The sequence below is a fragment of the Leptonychotes weddellii genome, chromosome 6 (genome assembly GCF_054177405.1).
Source record: "Leptonychotes weddellii isolate Sample4059 chromosome 6, ASM5417740v2, whole genome shotgun sequence".
NCBI classification, from domain to species: Eukaryota; Metazoa; Chordata; class Mammalia; order Carnivora; family Phocidae; genus Leptonychotes; species Leptonychotes weddellii.
In genome coordinates, this window is record NC_138374.1 from 77,664,953 (window position 1) to 77,685,079 (window position 20,127).

The 20,127-nt window shown below is 47.4% G+C and overlaps 1 protein-coding gene across 3 annotated transcripts in view; it reads left to right on the forward strand.

Annotated features, from left to right (window-relative positions):
* Positions 1 to 20,127, forward strand: part of CNIH3 (cornichon family AMPA receptor auxiliary protein 3) — a 203,626-nt gene that overhangs the window by 4,308 nt on the left and 179,191 nt on the right. For 2 of the 3 annotated variants that reach the window (XR_014146033.1, XR_014146032.1), the window contains exons 2-3: positions 8,065 to 8,179; positions 10,261 to 11,256. The gene's annotated coding sequence lies outside the window, so the exon portion shown is untranslated. Of the gene's footprint in view, positions 1 to 8,064; positions 8,180 to 10,260 lie in introns of those variants that run through there. The other variant, XR_014146034.1, reaches the window with a different exon arrangement.

The window sequence follows — 20,127 nt, forward strand, 5'->3', positions numbered from 1 at the left end:
GAGCCTTCCGTACACGCCTGGCAGCAGAGGGGCTGACAGCAGGTGGATCTGAGTGCAAGGACAGGACTCCTGCTTTGCCACAGGAACCCTTCCTCTCACACGTGAACAGAGAGCGGTGTCGCCTTCCTCAGCTGCAAGCAGCTCTTTCCCGAGCTGTTGCTGAGACCCACTGGCTGTACATCAGTGTCCCAGGAGGTTTCTGAAGGAACCCAAGTGAACCAAGGGAACTGGATTGTCCTTTTCCAACCAGGCACCTGGGATAGACTGGAGTAGCTTGTGCCTGCTGCACTCCCTTTGGTGGCAGCCACACTGAAACACCACATAGGACGCTGAGCTTCATGTGCAAAGATCTTCCCTAAGCACCAGGTGTAAGAGCAGAAAGAACGCAGCAGGGACCTGTGTTGATCTGGAAACAGCATCAAGATGCGTTATTCAGGGGCGCCTGGGTGGCTCAGCAAGTTAGGCGTCTGCCTTCCGCTCAGGTCATGGTCCCAGGGTCCTGAGATTGAGCCCTGCATTGGGCTTCCTGCTCAGTGGGGAGCCTGCCTCTCCCTCTGCCTCTGCCCCTCCCCCCACTGGTGCCTGAGCTCTCTCTTTCTCTCAAATAACTGAATAAAATCTTTAAAAAATAAGATACATTATTAAGTAAAAAACTCATTTCACAAAACTGCATGATAGGACTCCTTTTAGTAAATAAATCAATGTACACGCATACGTTATTTTTCTGGTAGGTTAGAAAAGCATAAAGCTTTGGGGGGGAAAGACTCCAGTAGTGAGAAGGGGGCTATTTTTCCCCTTTGATACTTCGGTGTTTGCATTTTCTAACTATAAGTATTTTTTTCAAATGTCATTTTAATTTTACTCCCTTTTTTTGGTATTAATGTCATGTTTTTAAAGTGCTCATGTTTTTCACAGTACACTCAAAAACCATCAAAATATTCATGAGGATTTAGTCATAATAAAACCATGCCACATAAAGCAGTGTTGTGCATATTTAATTGACATTAAATATATATATATTTTTAAATCTTTTCATTACCTGTACCCCCTGTGTCCTCAGACTGCTCACTCTGTGCACACACACCCTCTCTCTCATTTGGTTAAATTCATCTGGGGAGTAAAGGGCAAAAAGACATTCCTATTTATTAACTTTGAAAAGTAGCTAAATAATTAATAGCCCCTGGGGTCTGCATGGTAGACAACAGGCTCTTTGGGCATCCTTCCTCATTCTCAGTTTCATATAAGCTGTTCATTTGTCTGGCATTATAATCATAAAGAATAGCCAACAATAAAACACAATTATGAGTGTTAACAGAAAGAAATTCTAATTATGAGAAAATATCTTTTCAGAACGTATGCACAGGGCTTATAGAAGTAATGGTATAATGGCAAGACTTTTTTTTTTTTTTTTAAAGATTTTATTTATTTATTTGAGAGAGAGAGAGAATGAGAGAGAGCACATGAGAGGGGGGAGGGCCAGAGGGAGAAGCAGACTCCCTGCCGAGCAGGGAGCCCAATGTGGGACTCGATCCAGGGACTCCAGGATCATGACCTGAGCCGAAGGCAGTCGCTTAACCAACTGAGCCACCCAGGCGCCCCGGCAAGACTTTTAAAAATTAAAAATTTTAATATTTAATTCTCTGGACCTTTTCGGTTATTTGGAAGTTGTGCTCTTTATTAAATAATACTAAACGCATGGGCAAATGTGAAGCATTATAATAGCCTCAATTAAAAAAACACTTGAATGAGCCCACGGATGCCAGTCATTAACAACAAAAGAGCAGAACAGTGGCTCTTAGCTTCTTTCTGGGACCTGTGGAGTGGCACTAGGCTAAACTGAGGCTAGCAGTTGGGGGGCGCCCAGGTGGCTCAGTCAGTGAGGCGTCTGGCTCTTGATTTCGGCTCAGGTCGTGATCTCAGGGTTGTGGGACCGAGCCCCGTGTTGGGCTCCTCACTCAGCGGGGAGTCTGCTTGTCCCTCTGCCCCTCCCCTTGCTGGTGCTCACCGTGTCTCTCTCTCTCTCTCAAATAAATAAGTAAAATCTTTAAAAAAAAAGGAAAGACTGGCCATCGAGGGCCTTGCTGGTCCCTTGGGTGCAAATAGGGTTTGTGTCTTCCTACAGAGGAGTGGCCTTTTTGTATGCATTTCTGAAATACAAGGGTGTCCACTTTCCTGCGACACCTCTGACCTCTTATCTCAGAGTATTTTTTTCTTTACCTCCAAATTATTGACAGGTATTGTTCTGTGACAAATAGGGTAATAGCTAGATGTGTTTGAAAGGTTTAGCCACAGAGTTTCAACAACACTGTTCCCTTCCTTTGGTTTCTGAGAGCCCACCCTTCCCGTTCTTTCTTTCTGGCGGTGTGGCTCCTCAGCAGGGCTTCTGTAGTCCTAGAGTAACGCTAAGGGCCAACACTGGGCATCGTTTTAAGTGCTCTACACATACTGTACTATTTTAATCTCAACAACCTTGTGAGGTGTGTACTGTTACCTGCATTTCCCAGGTGATAGACTGAAGCACGGGACATTAGAGGTCATGTGGCTGGTGTGCGGGGGAGCTGGGTGCTCAACCCCTACGCTCTTCAGAGAGGCCTGGTATTAGTCTGAAAAGTGCCCACTGTTGAGGTTCCTAGGGGCCAGAAGAAGAAATGGAGCAAGTCCTGTAAATTAACTTTTTACCCTTGCCCTTTTAGTGGGGGTGAATCCTGGTTCCCTGCCTGTGAAACCTTTACTGTTTCGTTAGCCTGGTTAGTAGATACGTGAGCCTAGAGGGAGGGCAGGGTTGTCCTTCCTCCACGAGCCACCTCAGGGATTAGAGAGCCGGTTCATTTCTCCGAGAAGCCCTTGTTGAAATGCAGCGTTTTGCCCGGAAGGGAAGCAAAGTGAGCTAGGTGCAGCCTGGAGATGTGCTTCTCAATCGAGTGGCTTCACCGAGAGGTGGTGAGTGGACGAGGCGAGCCCCAGACCTGGAGGGCTTCCTGGGAGGCACGCTGGGGTCAAGAGGCCCTAGCCAGGTTATTTTTGCAATGGCTTGTGTCTGTCTCAGGAGGGCTTCTAGACTGAAAGCCCATATGAGTCCAAGGTCCTGGAGTAAGAAAGAGCCAGACTTGTTTTATCCAGGCATTCACAGTTGATTACTCCTCTAGCAGCTCCAGGCCAGTCGGCGGGCTAAGGGGGCCAGAAACCTCTCACTGAGATGAGGCCAGACAGCACAGCCTCAGTATCTAGGGGATACACAGGAAGGGTTAGCACCGGGAGGCTGCGGGAGCTTCTGGTCCGGGTCCGCTCTTCCAGGGAGGGCATCCGGGCCTCGTAGAGACCTTCCATCGGCATACCCCCCAGAAGGTGTGGATAAATGATTGCTCTTTCATATCTGAATCCCTAGTAAATATTTCTATTTAACCCCTTCTCTGAGAGTAGGCACACTGTGTTTCCTCTGCTGCTCAGTGTGCAGATGTGGTGTGGGTCCTCCTGTTTCAGATGCTCTGCTTGATGAGGACGGAATGGCCGGGCCGACTTCTGGAGACCCCGGTAGCTGAGGGGTTCGATGGTGATGGTTTCCATCATCACAATGTAATGTTTGATTCGGCTAGGGAGGGGTGGAGGAGAGGAGTCACAGACAGCCCCAAAGCATAACCCCTTGGCTCTGCTATAGCTTTAAAAAGGTGTTATTATACATGATTTTAAACATACAAAAAAGGAGAACACCGCGTTGACCCTTGAACTGTGCAAGTCCACTGAGATGCGGATTTTTTGAGCACGGTCCTGTAAATGTATGTTCTCATCCTTATGATTTTCTTAATAGCATTTTCTTTTCTCCAGCTTACTTCATTGTAGGAACACAATGCATAATACACATAACATACAAAATAACGTGTCCATCGACTGTTTATGTTATCGGTGAGGCTTCCGGGGAACTGTAGGCTATATTAGCAGGTAAGCTTTGGGGGAGTCGAAGGTTATACGTGGATTCTTGCCTGCGGGGGGAGTCAGTGTCCCCAGCCCCCATGTTGTTCACGGGTCAGCTGTATAGCGATCCCCACGTACTCACTGTCCAGCTGTACCAGCCATCAGCTCCTCTATTCTTGTCTTCCTGTCCTCCCTCTTCAGACTATTTTGAAACAAATCCAAGATGTTATTTTATTTATAATATATGTACTTATACTTCAGTATGTAGCTCTAAATGATAAGAACTCTTGTTGAAAACACTGATGCACGTCTGCCTTCAGCTCAGGTCGTGATCCCAGGGTCCTAGGATCGAGCCCCGCATCGGGCTCCCTGCTCGGCGGGAAGCCTACTTCTCCCTCTCCCACTCCCCCTGCTTGTGTTCCCTCTCTTGCTGTGTCTCTCTCTGTCAAATAGAAAACATTGATGCAAACCTTTCATCTCACCTGAACAATTATTAGTTATCATCAAATATGCAGTTAATGACCAAAGTCTCGCAAGTTCTTTTGTAACAGCCGGCTTGTGTGAGGCAAAATCCAACAAGGTCTACACTTTAACTTTGGCTGATATATTTCTCAAGTCTCTTTTTTAAGGAAACATTTTGTTATGAAAGTATAATAAATGGGGAAGAGTGCACAAATCCTTATGTGTACAACTCAGTGAATTGTTTCCTGTGAGACCACCACCCATGTCATGAAATAGAATGTTGCCCGGACCTCAACGGCATCTTACTGTAGTTTTAATTTGCATTTTTCTGATGACTAATCCTGTTGCACCCTTTTAAAGTATTTTTTAGTGGGGGGCATTGGGATAGTCTCTTTTATGAAGTGCCTTTTCAGGTGTTTTGCTTCTCCCTCCTTTTAAAATTGTGTTTCCTTTTTCTTATTGATTTGTGGAATTATTTATGTATTCTGAATATGAGGGCTTTGTTGGATACATGTACTGCACATTTCTTCTCCCACTGTGTGGTTTGCTTTCGCTCTCTTAATGGTGTCTTGATGAGCAGAAGTTCTTAATGAAATCCAATTCAATTGTTCCCTTTATGGTTTGTGCTTTTCGTGTCCTACTTTGGAAGTCATTCCCTGTCCTCAAGGGCATGAAGATATTCTCCTAAGATACTCTCTGGAAGTTTCAATGTCTTGCCTTTCCAGGGTATGTCTACAGTCCTCCTAGAATTTAGTGGTTTTTTTTTTTTTTTTAAGTTTATTTATTTAAGTAATCTCTACACCAAACGTGAGGCTCAAACTCACAACCCTGAGACCAAGAGTCGCATGCCCTTCCAACTGAGCCAGCCAGGCGCCCCTAAGATTTAGTTTTGGGACTGGTGTGAGGTAGGGGTCAAGGCTCATTTGTTTTTCCATGTTTATATCCAGGTGGACCAGCACCATTTTGAAAAGACCATTCCTTCCTCTCTGCCCTGCAGTGTGGTGTCATTATCAAAAATTAGAGGTGTGGGGCACCTGGGTGGCTCAGTTGGTTAGGCGACTGCCTCGGGTCATGATCCTGGAGTCCCGGGATCTATTCCCACATCGGGCTCCCTGTTCAGCGGGGAGTCTACTTCTCCCTCTGACCCTCTTCCCTCTCGTGCTCTCTGTCTCTCATTCTCTCTCTCTCGAATAAATGGGTAAAATCTTTAAAAAAAAAAAATTAGAGGTGTGTACACGTGTGGGTCTGTTTCTCAACCCTCTTTGTTCTATTGGTCTGTTTGTGTATCTTTGTGCTTTTGCTGACAAAAGTTTCTGCTAATACCGTACTGACTTAATTGCTGTAATTTTACAATAAGTTTTGCTGTCTGGGGGTGTAAATCTTTCAACTGTGTTTTGCTTCTTCGAGATCGCCTTGGCTCTTCTGGCCCTTTGCATTTCACAGAACAAATGGAGTCATCTTGTCAATTTCCACAAAAACTTGCTGAGATTTTGACTGGACTTGAATAAAATCCGTAGATCAATTTGGGGAAAACAAATATCTTTATGATATTGAACCTTCGTGCCTAGGAGCACGGCATGCTTTCCCATTAATATAGGTCTTCTTTAGTTTTTCTCAGCAGTGTTTCTGGATTCTCTGGAGAGGTCGTGCACATCTTTTATCAGATTTATTCCCATGTGTTGGATGTGTTTTTTATGCTAATGTAAGTGGCGTCATGTTTAAAATTTTGTTTTCCTCTCCCTGTCCTAATGTTAAGATTATTGACAGGTAGTTCATCATCAAAGATAAATTCAAAGTCCTATATCAGAACTATTTTTTAGTCTTGAACTTAGCACGTTTTTACAGCTTATACTTGCTTTCCACTTAGCAATAGTTTAACTATACGATCGGTCTTTCATTCTTTTAAGGGATCAGACTCAAACTCTCCCTTTGGAAGAATTGGGAAGAGGGTGGCTCCAGAAATCTATTTAGGTGAGGAACGAAGGATTCTCCTGGGAAGAATCCATCTTACGGGAGTGAGAGCCAGGCTGGACCTACTTGACCCTGTAACAAAGCCCTTCCCTGAGGGAGGGAAACCGTGTGGCGTCTGTCACTCATTTGTCTTCTAGCCTGGGTGTCCGCAGCTCACATCTTAGTCCTGGGAGGACAGTGTGGAGAAGGGAGGGCTGCAGGTAAAACATGGAAGGAACTCTTTTATTTTTATTATTTTTTTTTCAAATTTTTATTTAAATTCTAGTTAGTTAACATATAGCGTAATATTGGTTTCAGGAGTAGAATTCAGTGATTCACCACTTATATATGATGACACCCCATGCCCATCACAACAGGTGTCCTCCTTAATCCGAATCACCTCTCTGGCCCCTCCCCCACCTGCCTCCCTCCATCAGCCCTCAGTTTGTTCTCTATCTTTCTCTTATGGTTTGTTCGCCCCTCCCTTTTTCCCCCCCTCCCATATGCTCATTGGTAAATGACTCTTTTGATGATAATTTCAGAAAACACTGGGTGTAATCTGTTGGGCAGCATATTACAGCAGGAGGGCGTTGTCCCTTACCTCACCCAGAATCCTGTAGTTCGGACACTTTGTGGCAGGACGTAGTACATACAGGCTTCCCCCGTGCCAGTAGGAGCAGTGGTGGTAGGAACAACGGGTTCCACGTGTTGGCTACTTGCCATGTGCTCGGTACTGCTCTGAGTACTTCATAAAGAGTAACTCATTGACTTTTACCAGGGTGGAAACTGAGGCACAGAGAGGCTGGGTAACCTGCCCCAGGTCTCGGAGCTCACAGATGGCCACGCCGGGATTCAAAGCCGAGCTCGCAGGTCCCAGAGCCCGTGCTGTTGACAGGATGTGGCCGCTCAGGCGGTGGCAGCAGATAGGGGCTAGTGTGGGAGAGCTGGAACGGGGTGAGGACCCTGCAGCGTGCCTGGCGGAGAGCCCTGTGAGCTTTCCCTTGAGGACTGTGAGAACTAGCGCGGGGTGGGGCAGGGGCTGAATGAGCCGCTGAAGGTCAAGAGAAGGGAAGCAGGTGAGGTCATCGTAATTTGACCATCCGATCAGATTTCCAGACTTAGGAAACCTTACGGGGATTTGTTTTTTAATTTTATCACCTGAAAATTTCCTTGGATAAGTGGAATCATGACTTGTGGTCTGTTCTTTCTCTGAGGTGACGGGCACATCTATATTTAGACCGATAGTCATGCTTCTGTGGTGATGGATCAGTGTGTACCTCCAAACACGGCAGTGTGTGGAGGTGATTGCACGTGTGTCTTTAGGAACAGAGAAATCACCAACATGGTAGGTTTGATGCACACACATCAGAGGGACTTCTCTCCAGACTTACGGACGAAGCAGGTGCACCGCGGTGGTGCCGGGGGCGGAGATTCCCAGCTGGGCCAGCGTCACAGGCACGCACGGCCCCAGCCACGTCTTCGCGTCTTCGCAGAAGGCGCCTAAGGTTTCACAGGCCCCATGCACAAGACCATGGATGCTGATGGGATTTCCTTTAACCCTGTCCTTTCCCTCGCCTCGCACATGTCGTGTGTCACGGAGCTCCACTGATTCTACCCTTTTAACAGCTTTCCGTGTGTCTCCTCTTCCTTCTTCTCTGGTGCTGCTGGGAGGTGTGGTCATGGATGTGTTTTCACCTGGACTGGATGATAACCTCCTGCCTGTTTTGCTCTTTTCTCTCTTAGTTGCCTTTGCTGCCACCGGAATTATCTCTGTAAACAGAAAACCATCGTGTCACTTCCCTCCTTAAAAATACATGGATGGCCCCCACTACTCAGGACTAAAATCCAATGGGCAGAGGTGGGTCTCGGCAGCTCCTTAGCAACTGGCCGCTACCTCTCTTTCCAGGCCCCGTCTCCCTCACGTCTGCCCTGGGGGCTCCCGGAGCCCGGGGTCTGCTTCCAGACGTGGCGCCTCGTGGTGCTATTCCCCCACGGGGTGCCTTCCCTGCCACCCCTCTGCTCTCCTTTGCCCGCCTGGCCAGCCCTTCACTTTCCTTGGAGATTGGTTCTCACACTCGTCTTGAGCGGACAGCTCGATGCACTTCCAGAAGCACGGATTAAATGTCTGCCTTCCCTGCTAGACTCAGCCCAGTAAACCACAGGCATCTATCTGCTGGAGGCCGTCCTCCCTTCATCCAGCCATCCATCAGTTCCTTCGAATACTCCTCCCTGAGCACTAGCTGTATGCAAGGCACCGTGCTAGCCGCTGGAAATACTAAATGCTTGTTTACACCGAGCTCGTATGCTAGTGAGAGAAGGCAGGCTAGGAAGGCAGAAACACACAGCAACAGATCAGGTGGTGTGAATCGAGAGGCAGGGTCACGTGACCCGCCGTGCTGGGTAAATACTCGGAGGGCCAGGGAGGGCCCCTCGGAGGGGCGCCCCAGAGGCTGAGACGTCAGCCGACCACCCCTGCGGAGATCAGGGTAAAGAGCATTCCGGGCAGAGGGAGCAGATAATACAAAGGCCTCGGGCTAATGACAAACCGACTTAGAATAAGCACACTGGTGACCTAACGTCACAGGGTGTGGCGTTGAAAATGCCTCCAAGAGACAAGTAGAGAGAAAGGTCATAGCTGGTTTTGGAGTCAAAGGTAATTTGTTCTCCAAAACTTCCCGGGTACTTGTTGGCAGCGGCCAATGGCAGAATGAAGGGCCCTGTTGTTCACAACTGAGGCACAGAAGCGCTTAGGAAAGTAGGTGCCGAATCTCCTCCCCACGGCACCTGGAGCTGGGCGGTCTGTCCATCCGTCCATCTGTAAGGTCAGGATGGCCTGTGTGAAGGAGCTGCACAGTTTTAATTTCTCTTCTTCTTGGCGCCTTTGTTTTGCCCAAGACACGTGCGCTTCATATACCCGCAGGAAGGTGAATATTCTTCTACTGGAATACGCCGATTTTTACCCTTTGCAGTGGGGAGGCCCTTAGTTTACCCCTCCGCCATCATTCCCCAGCTTACTCTTTTCTTACTCCCTTCCCATGCCCCAAGAAGGAAAGGTGCCCATCCGAGACCCTGTGTGCTTTGGCGTGGGGCCATGGACAAGGGTTCAGCGGGAGTCGGGGCTCACAACAGCCCGTTTTCTTTGCGACTGCAAATGTCCCCCAGAAACCCTGAGTTTAGGGGCGGGAGACCCATGCTAGCTCTGTCGTGTAGAGAGGTGCTCCCCAGCACAGCCAAGATACACGGGAGGAGAGCCACACTTTCTCGTCCCCGGTGGGCAGGCGGCTCTCAGGGAGGAGATCGCACTGGCGGAAAGGCCCATGTTCTTGTGGCCGTACTAACCCAGGGGCTTGGCCCCGCCGAGGCCGTGTCTACACAGTGTAGTAGACGCTGCTATGGTCCTGTGATCTATTTTTGTGGGTGTTTTCCCTTTTAATTATGTTCCCAGTTATTTATTTATTTTTTTTTAAAGATTTTATTTATTTATTTGACAGAGAGAGAGAGAGCACAAGTAGGCAGAGAGGCAGGCAGAGGGAGAGGGAGAAGCAGGCTCCCTGCAGAGCAGGGAGCCCGATGCAGGACCTGATCCCAGGACCCCGGGATCATGACCTGAGCTGAAGGCAGCCGATTAACCAACTGAACCACCCAGGCGCCCTGTTCCCGGTTATTCTTGTGGGAATTGGCCGTCTAGAAAACTTATATAACTATACAGTACAATAATTTAGTATCGAAAGGAATTTGGGCCTCTAAACTTTTCAGGCAAGGTGACAGAGACCCGCGACAGCCAGGTGTGTGGCCCAGGTGTCAGAGCGAGGTCTAACAGCCTTGCGTTCCTGGCTTCCAGGCCAGTTCTTCTGTTCCCAGGGACTGCCCTTAGTCGTTGAAGGAGAGGTAGCAAACTGGTGACCCGAGATTCTTCTTTTTCTTCTTCTTCTTTTTAAGCTAAGAGTCCATGTTGAAACACTGGGAGATTTCACGAAAATCTGGATTTCTGGTTTCTTCGGGAAGCACCGAGCCCACGCTTCTGCAAGACTGTTGGCGTTAACGGTGGCTTCTGCCTTCCTGCAGGTGATGTACCCTCTAGTTCAGCACGGTCCCCTCTGCTCCCTGCGACCTCCCCAGCGTTGAGCCTGATGGCCAGCAGCCATTTAGGGTCAAACTTGTGCTGTCGTATTTCCGATAGTAGAACTAAGAAGCACTGTCTCTCATATCCACGTCTCTGTTAAAGGTGGGCTGTGTTTCAAGACGAATGGGTATTTTAAAAAGTAAAGTGTGTCAGGGCCAGAAGAATACAGTTCAAGGTGATATTATGAAACAGATCTGTTTGGCACCTGTAGGCGTTGGGAGTTGCAACTCTCAATACCGTCGTCATCAGAAGAGCTTTGGGTACGTCTTTTCACTGGGGGGCTGCAGTATACCTTTGACAAGTTTTGAAAGGAGATTTTCGTAGAGAAAGTGGAACAAAGAGAGGACATGGGACCCCTCTCTCCCCTCGCCCACAGCAGAGCTACTAAAAGGAGGATCAGTTTGTTTAGATCCTGAGTCCGGTTGTCCAAAAGACTGTGCTTTGGGAACTCTGCACCGACTTCCCGGAGGATTACCTCGATCTGCTCACGGGCTGTCATGCAGCAGAACTCGGGGGAGTCGGAGCTTGGGGTTCCTCTGCCACTTGCTGACTTGACCCTGACATTGCCTCGAGGACACCCACTTCTTATTCAGAGAAATAAACTGCAAATAAGCCACAGCCCAAATGTACCACACTCGTGGTTCCCTGGACAAGAGGTGCGGTGCTCTACCCGCCTAGTACTGCAGATGGTCCGCCGCTGGCTCATCCCTGCGCGTGAGCTCCCTTCTGGTCTCTGCTTCCAGCCGTCCTTCAACTCCACCAATATTTCTTTTGTGAAGCCAGGAGGCTCCATAAAGGTTAAAAATAATTCAGCGATGTTGTGCTGAGCATAATTGGCATGTCGTGAGCCATCTGGAGAGCAGGAGAACCAGTTCTCTTGCTTCTCTTGGTTTGGTCTGTTTACTCTGCTGGTGCCCGTCCCTGACGCTTGGGCCGGGAGACCTGCTGAGGAATGCTTCCTCCGGGGTTCCGACAGGCATGGCTATTTGTCATGGCCTCAGAAGCTGCTTGGGGACAGGTAAGAGGAAGACCGCCCTTTCGGGAGGGATAATTATGGTCAGTGACCTCGAGCTTGTAGCTTGGCCTTACTCTGTGCCCGAACTCAGGTGTGATTCAGGAAGTCATCTGTCTGTTTTTGTGTGTCCGCATGGGTGATTTCCTTACCTGCTTTACGGCAGGGAAACAGCCTCGGGTACTGCTGAGGGGACAGGGTTCTGAATCAGGCCTTTTGCCTGGCTGAGCACAGGGCTTAGAGGAGGAGTCTCTGTGCGGGAAGGATTAAGTCGAGGGAGGAGTCGTGGTCATCAGGGGACCAGACACCTGGCAAAACCAGGCACGACCGCCCACCTCCTCTCTGACTTACCCCCAAAGCATGATTGAACTGGAGGGGGTGTGTGGCAAGCAGGTATTTGATTCAGCGAGGCGGGCGGGGGCCTGAACCCTGTCCCTTCACAGCCCCAAGACCCTACTGGTTGCTTTTTTTCCAGGGAACGGGAAGCCTGGGGATCTCAGACCTTGACCAGTGAAGTCTGTCTTGGCCTTGTGTAGCCTCGTCACATGAGCGGCCTGATGAAGTAGAACTAGGGAAGAATAGCTAGACTTTGCAGGGGCTTAGGAGGCTCTTTGACTTACCAGGAATGCAGCGGGTCCAGGATTATCCAGGAGTCACCGTGTTAACACAGTGCCTGGAGGGGAGGCCCCGTCATTAACCTGGCTTCCTTGAGGTAGACAAACCCCGAGCAGATCGGGGTGGTGCTTGATCGCCCCTTCCCTTGCCTCCGTGTGACCCTCTCAGAACTAGTATTCCCTTTGAAATGATCAAGGAAGTAGTCTGGTTAGCATTATGAGAGATTCTTCCAGTTCCATACCTCTTACGTCATATGTAACAGGGTGATGGAAGAAAACCCCTTAATGGCCAGACCAGTGGGGGCCACATCAAAGCTGTGGTCATTATACCAGTTGTGGTAAATGAATGTGGATCCCAATATAGACAGCGTTTTATCCTTGTTTGTTTTCAAATGAAGCATTTGGCTTGTATATTATGCTTGAAACATCGAGCATCAAAATGCATGGTCATATTTGAATATGAATGCCACCTGTTTTAATGGTAATTGCCATTTTTATTATGTGTATGGCAGCACAAGTGTATTATTTTAAATGATATAGATGACATGTAAGGTGGATAGTGAGTTAAATAATGACTGTTGCTTCATGGGGCCTGTGTAGGATGTACCAGTTTAGCAGATGAGGTCATTTGAATCACATGGAAAGGTCGCCTTCACCCGCCTGTCAGAATGCATGGAAATCACAACTATCAGCAACATGGTCCAGGGGATGCTGAACTCTTTTCCTACCCCCTCCCTCCCTGCACCCCGCCTCCTGCCCCCTCCCACAGGCTTGGCATCGTTCTGCATGGTGAAGTTCCACCAGGGAAAAGCCCCAGTGTGCAGTGGGTCTGTACCCTGTCCGAACCCTTCTCTGGACCCACAGCCAGAAATGGGGTGTGGTCCGGGGAGTAGCCCGGGCGTGTGCCAGCTGGGGCCCGTGGCCAGGATCCCTTCCCTTCTGACACTCTCAGGGAAGGGTCCGCCCAGCTGGAGCCACGGTCGCCATGCCCCCTACTCCGTCCCCGACGGTGGTACCTTCTCAACATCCCCTTTGTGCCGGCCTGGCTTTGGTGCTCCAGGAATTACGGGGTGAAGCTGGTGGGGGCGCTGCGTGGAGCCCCACATGGCATGTCTGTCCACCGGGCACCCCTGCAGGAGGAGCGGTGTGTCCAGCCCTGGGCCCCAGGCCTGCTCCAGCACAGCGAGGGCTTCCTAGGTCAGCAGCTCCGGACAGTCAGGCCGGCCCGTGAGGCCGTGACCCCGAGGTTAAGTCTAAGTCGGGGGGCTCCGCATACAGAACTTGGGAGGCCAGGGTGGCCATAGTGGAGCCCTCCTCTGTGTGCACCCTCCTCGGGTGTCCAGCTGGCGGGGGGAGACGGCCCTGGCTTCCAGAAGTGCCGCCCAGCTGTGGGAGGCCGTCGCATGGCGGTGTTTCAACAGCTTCTCCAGGGATCAAAGGCTCCTCAGCTGAATGGGAATCTGTGGTCTGAGGATTTAATTGGTTTCTACAGCCCCCCTCGGTCCCCCCGCCCCAACCCCAGTGGCAGACAAAATATCGGGCCAAAGGGCCAAACAATGGTGGATGGGGGTCTCCCCGTCTGGTCTCCAGCCGGACTTTTCCTGATGCGGAGCTCGCGGCGGGAGCACAGGGATACTGTTGGTGGCTCTGACACCTGCTGGCCGTCCTGGAAACTGCGCCCTGGGAGGGTCCCCTCTGCTCGGATCAGTTTTAGGGCTGTAGCTGCCCTGCTTCTAATTCTAACGTAAGAGGTACTTTATACGTTAGTTATTGTGAATCGAATTACTTATAAGTAACGTTCTTTGGCAAATACACGTGGACAGAAAACTTCTGCAAAGATGTACGGGAACAGTATGGGGAGCGCAGCCAGGTCTGGGGGACTTCTTGTATGGTGTACCTTTGGGTTCTCTCTGAAATCTGTTTTAAACAGAAAGGGGTGTGTTGCTTTAGTCCTTGTAGCTGAGGTGCTGTGCTGGGGCGGGAGGCCCAGAGGTGCAGGATGTTCCCTAGGGGCCCCTGCCCCTCCCCGTTCCTTGTTTGGGCTCCTCGAGTGCCGTCATGCGTGTGCGGGAGCCCGTGTGGCTGGACTCTCACCCTGACCCTGCTCACGAGTGGAGGCTGGGCCTGGAGCGAGCAGCAGCTCCCGCGGGGGCCCTCCTGCCGGGCTTGGGCTGCCCACCCCCCAGGGGTGAGCTCAGGGCAGGGGCTCCAGGTGGAGAGCTGAGCCCTCGCTCAGGTACCCACTCAGGGAGCGGGGCTGCGGGCGGGTGTGCCTGCGGCTGGTTGGCAGGAGAGCTGGGTCTGATGAAAACACCCACTGCCTCTGTGCCTCTTACCGTCTGATACCAACACGACCTTCCCCCGTTGAACAGACTTCCTGCTGCATTCCCTCTCCGCCCCGTGATGACATACCTGCTTTGACCACTTGTTGAGTCTCTGCTCCCGGACAGCAGACACCCTCACTGGGCTGGGCCCCTTCACCCAGCTCCCCACTGGCAGCCCAGAGACCCTGGGCGCTGAGTAGGCTTGAGGAGCATGCCCGGTGCTCAGGGCAGAGAGCCTCAGTGTTCAGCGGTGCCGGGTTGGGTCCCCGTGGAGGGGAGCTCCTTCCTGCACTTGCCGTGCGGTCCCTGAAGGGGGGACCAGAGCCCCGCAGTGGGGCTCATTGGCAGCCATTCTTCAGGAGAAGAAAATTGTAGCAACACATCGATTGTTGGCCTTTAGACCCAGAGGATGTGGTTCAGCTCCAGTGATTGGCTCTTTCAGGATACATACACCCTCAAGGAAACAAGATAGCATGAGTGCTATCCCAGGACTGGTTCCAGTGTCCGCCATCTTTTTGACTCCAAACAGCTGGGCCCCTCACCTGCTGGTGATCCCCCCTCTCCCTCCTCTGGGCAGCACCCCTGTTGCCTTCCCGGGCAACCAGGTCTCTTCCCTTTGCCTTTCCCCCTTCCTGCTCCTGCTGGCTGGATCACAGACGTCACGGAGCCCAGAGGCTGGAGGCCATGCTCCCAGGGAGATAGCAGAAGGCAGAGACCCTGATGGCCTTGCAGAACTGCTCTCCGACAACGCACCTCTAGTCTCCAGGGAAGTAGAAGAATGAATCCACGTATGTCAATGACCGGGTTTCCCGTTAAACGAAGTCAAGCCTAACTGGAGCAGATGCAGGGACCCTCAGTGATGCCCAGCTGTTTTCCTGCTCTCATCTACACGCTACGGCATGCGGGCAAAGAGCTCTAATAAAGAACGGAATCCCACAACTCGAATCTCTGCGAGGACCGTGTGTCACAATAAAATAGATCTGTTTGTGCTATTGTTCTTAGAACTATTGAATTCCAATGTTCTCACTGTGGGGTGGGGTGGGGCTGCACTTTCATGAACACACTGCAGGTCTCTCAGCTTCTGTTTAAAGATGGGGGATGAGTGAGGAGGAGGGGAGTGAGGATGCAAAGGGGAGAGGCAGGCTGCCTTGGTAAAGTGCACATTTGGAGCTTGCCGAACACCTTGGTCCTAAGCCCCTGAAAAGCTCACTTCCGTTCCCCTGCACAGGAGACGCTGGGGCTTGTTCCAGCCCTAGGACCCAGGTCTTTCTTGATCCTGGATGCATCTTTTGTTAAAAACAGCTTTATTAATGGGGCGCCTGGGGGGCGCAGTCGGTTGAGTGGCCGACTCTTGGTTTCGGCTAAGGTCATGATCTCAGGGTGAGATGGAGCCCCGCATCAGGCTCCGCACTGTTTTCTGTCACTAGGGCCATAGTTTGCATTCTTAAAGTTTTATGCAAATGCAATCGCATAGCAGTACTTTTTTTTTTTTTTTAGTCTGTCTTGTATCAGCATAATTTTTTTTAAAGATTCATCTATCTCGTTGTAGGGCGCCTGGGTGGCTCAGTTGGTTGGGCGACTGCCTTTGGCTCAGGTCATGATCCTGGAGTCCCTGGATCGAGTCCCGCATCGGGCTCCCTGCTCGGCAGGGAGTCTGCTTCTCCCTCTGACCCTCCCGACCCTCCCCCTTCTCATGCTCTCTCTTTCTCAAATAAATAAATAAAATCTTTAAAAAAAAAAAAGCATCTATCTTGTTGTATGTATCATTCCTTTTTGTGGAATAATACTCCATTGATATTGTTGTGGGTGCATCACAATATCTATGCTCCTGTTCATGCATGTTTGGGTAATTACTGGGATCAGCTCTTAGAGCTGCTGAGAGCACTCGTGTGCAGGACTCTGTGTTACTCCTGGGTGTATATCAAGGAGTAGAATGGCTGGGTCATACAGTAGGAGTATGCTTAACTTTTTATTCCTAATCAGATATTCTTATTATATTTACCCCTTATGCTTGATTCATTGTATATTTTATTTTTTAAAAGACTTTATTTTTTAAAGATTTTATTTATTTACTTGACAGAGAGAGAGATAGCGAGAGAGGGAACACAAGCAGGGGGAGTGGGAGAGGGAGAAGCAGGCTTCCTGTGGAGCAGGGAGCCCAATGCGGGGCTCGATCCCAGGACCCTGGGATCACGACCTGAGCTGAAGGCAGACGCTTAGTGACTGAGCTACCCAAGCGCCCCTCTGTATGTTTTAAACAAAAGACGTTTAATACAGACTTATCTCTGAGTCATTATACATTAGAAGATAGAAAAATATCCATGTAGAAGGTAATTCCTACTTTCCTTGTGTTACCTCCAATTCGAGATCACAGGTAAAAGAAATTTAATGAATTTGTTTTTTTATGTTATGCTATTTGTGTTATGTTTTTATGTTATTTGTGTTTGTTTTTGAATATATACTTTTTCCTTACATATATGTGTCTCTCAAAGAAATTTAGTGAATTTATGTTTTTTTATGTTATTTATGTTATGTTTTTATGTTATGTTATTTGTGTTTGCTTTTGAATATATTCTTAGGTCTATCACTCCATGTTGTGTATGGTGCCAGGTATGAACCAGAGTTCGTTGGTTTTGTAGATGGGTATCCAGTCCATCCAGCACTGTCCTTGCTCCACTGACCGCCTTGGTACCTTTGTCAAAAACTGGTTGTCCATGGGGCGCCTGGGTGGCTCAGTCGGTTAAGCGGCTGCCTTCGGCTCAGGTCATGATCCCAAGGTCCTGGGATCGAGCCCCGCATCGGGCTCCCCGCTCAGCGGGAAGCCTGCTTCTCCCTCTCCCACTCCCCCTACTTGTGTTCCCTCTCTCCTGTCTCTCTCTCTCTGTCAGATAAATAAATAAAATCTTTAAAAACAAAACCAAAACAAAACAAAACTGGTTGTCCATATATGTATGGATATATTTCTGGGTTTTCTATTCTTGCCCATTAATCTATTCGCTTACTTACACCAAATCACACTTTTTGATTCCTGTAGCCTTTAAATAAATCTTGAAGTCAGGTAGCATGAGTCCTCCAACTTTTTTTTTTTTTTTTAAATAGTTGTTTAGAGCTATCCTAAGCTCTTTGCATTTTCATACAAATTTTAAAATCAGCTTGCCAGTTTATACAGAAAATCCCACTGGGATCTTCACTGGGATTGTGTTGAATCTATAGAACAATTTGGGAAGAATTGATGTCTTAGCAATTTGAGTTTTCATACTCAAGAAAAATGTATATTTCTCCCCCTTTTAAAAAGCTCTTCTTTAATTTCCTTCGGCAACATTTTGTAGTTTTCAGTGTACCTGTTTGCATACCTTTTGTCATATTTATCCCTAATTTCCTTTTTTTTGATGCTGTTGTAAATAATATTATTTTTAAAAATTTCAATTTCCGATTTTGTGTTGCTAATGTACAGATATACAATTGACTTGTTATATTGATCTTTTGTTCTGCAAATTTACTAAACTCACTAGATCTAGTAGCTTTTTTGTACATTACATCACATTCTCTGCTTAGATGATCGTATTGTTTGTGACTAAAGGCAATTTTGTATTTTCCTTTCCAATCTTGATGCCTTTTCTTTCTTTTTTTTTTTTTTTAAAGATTTTATTTATTTGCGAGAGAGAGAATGAGAGACAGAGAGCATGAGAGGGAGGAGGGTCAGAGGGAGAAGCAGACTCCCCGCCAAGCAGGGAGCCTGATGCGGGACTCGATCCCGGGACTCCAGGATCATGACCTGAGCCGAAGGCAGTTGCTTAACCGACTGAGCCACCCAGGCGCCCATTGACGCCTTTTATTTCTTTTTCTTGCTTGATTGCACTGGCTAGAGTCTCTAGTGCACTGTTTAACAGAAGTAATGACAGTGGGCGTCCTCTTGTTGTTTCTGATCTTAGGGGAAAGTGTTCAGTCCTTCACCACTAAGTATGGTGTTGGCTGTAGGCTTTTCATAGATGCCCTTTATCAGGTTGAGGAAGTTCCCTCTATTCCTAATTTGTTGAGTCGTTTTACCATGAAAAGGTGTTGGATTTTATCAAATGCTTTTTCTGCATGGGAGATGATCACATGGTGTTTCTTTTTAACCTCTTAACAGAAGGACTTATATTCATTTTCAAATGTTAAACTGAGGCTGCATTCCTGGGTTAAACCATACTTAGTCATAATGTATTATCCTTTTAATAATTGTTGGATTCAATTTACTAAAATTTTGTTTAGAATTTTTTGTATCCATATTCATGAGGCTACTGGTCTGTAGTTTCTTATAATGTTTTTGTCTTTGGTATCAGAGAAGTGCTAGCTCATAGAGTGAATTGGGAAGTATTCACTCTTCAATTTTCTGAAAGACTTTGTGTAGTATTGGTATTACTTTTGCCTTAAATGTTTGGTAGAATTCACCGGTAAAGCTATCTGGGCCAGGAGCTTTCTTTGAGGGAAAGATTTAACCATAAATTTGATGTCTTTAATAGATATAGTTCTATTCAAGTTATTTATTTCTTCTTGAGTGAGCTTTGGTAATTTGCATCTTTCAATCAATTGTTCATTTTATCTAAGTTGTCAAATTTACAGATATAAAGTTGTTCATGATATTTTCTTATTATCTTATTAGTATCTCTAGAGTCTGTAGTGATGTTACTCACTTTTCTCTTTCCTGATATTGCTAATTTGTATCTTCTCTCTTTTTTCCTGATTAGTCTGGCTAGAAGTTCATTAATTTTACTGATATTCTCAAAGAATGACTTTTAGGTTTCATTGATTTTGTATGTTGTTTTTCTGTTTTCTGTTTCATTGATTTCCTCTTTGATCTTTATTATTTCCTATGTTCTGCTTACTTTGGTTTCACTTATTCTTCTTTTTCTAGTTTCGTATGGTAGGACCTGAGGTCACTGATTTGAGACCTTTCTTCTATTCTAATATAGGCAATTAGTGCTATAAATTTCCCTGTAAAAACTGCTTTAGCAGACTTCCACAAACTCTGATATGTCGTATTTTCATTTTCATCTCGTTAAAAGTACTTTCTAATTTTCCTTTTGATTTCTTCTTTGACCCATGGGTTACTGAGAGGTGTGTTATTTAATTTCCAACCATTTCAAGATTTTTCCAGACATCTTTCTGTCATTGATTTCTAATTTAATTCCTTGTGATCACAGAACATACTTTGTATGAGTTCAGCCCTTTTACATTTATTGAGACATGTTTTATGGCCCAGAATATGGTCCATCTTGGTAAATGTGCCATGTGCACTTGAATGTATTTTGCTTCTATTGGTAAAAGTGATTATTCATATGATTAGATTTAAATTTATCATTTATATTTTTCTCTTAGTCTCTTGACATTGTTCTTTAATCCCTTTTTCCTCTTTTGCTACCTTCTTTTGGATGGAATATTTTCTGTGTTTCTGTTTTATCTTCTATGTTGGGTTGTTATTTATATCTCTTCACCTTGCTCTTTTAGTGGTTACACTAGGGTTTATAGTATCATCTTTAACTCATCAGACTGCTTTCAAGTTATATTAGGCCACTTTAACTGTAGTGTAAGAGCCGATGGAGTATACCTACGCTTTTCTCCTCCTGGTTTTCATGCCATTGCTCTCATATGTTTTCTTTATATATTTGCTATAAACCCTAGGCTATATTATTGTTTTTATGTTAAATAGTAAGTTTCTTTTTCTTTCTGACTTTTTATTTTGAAATAATTATA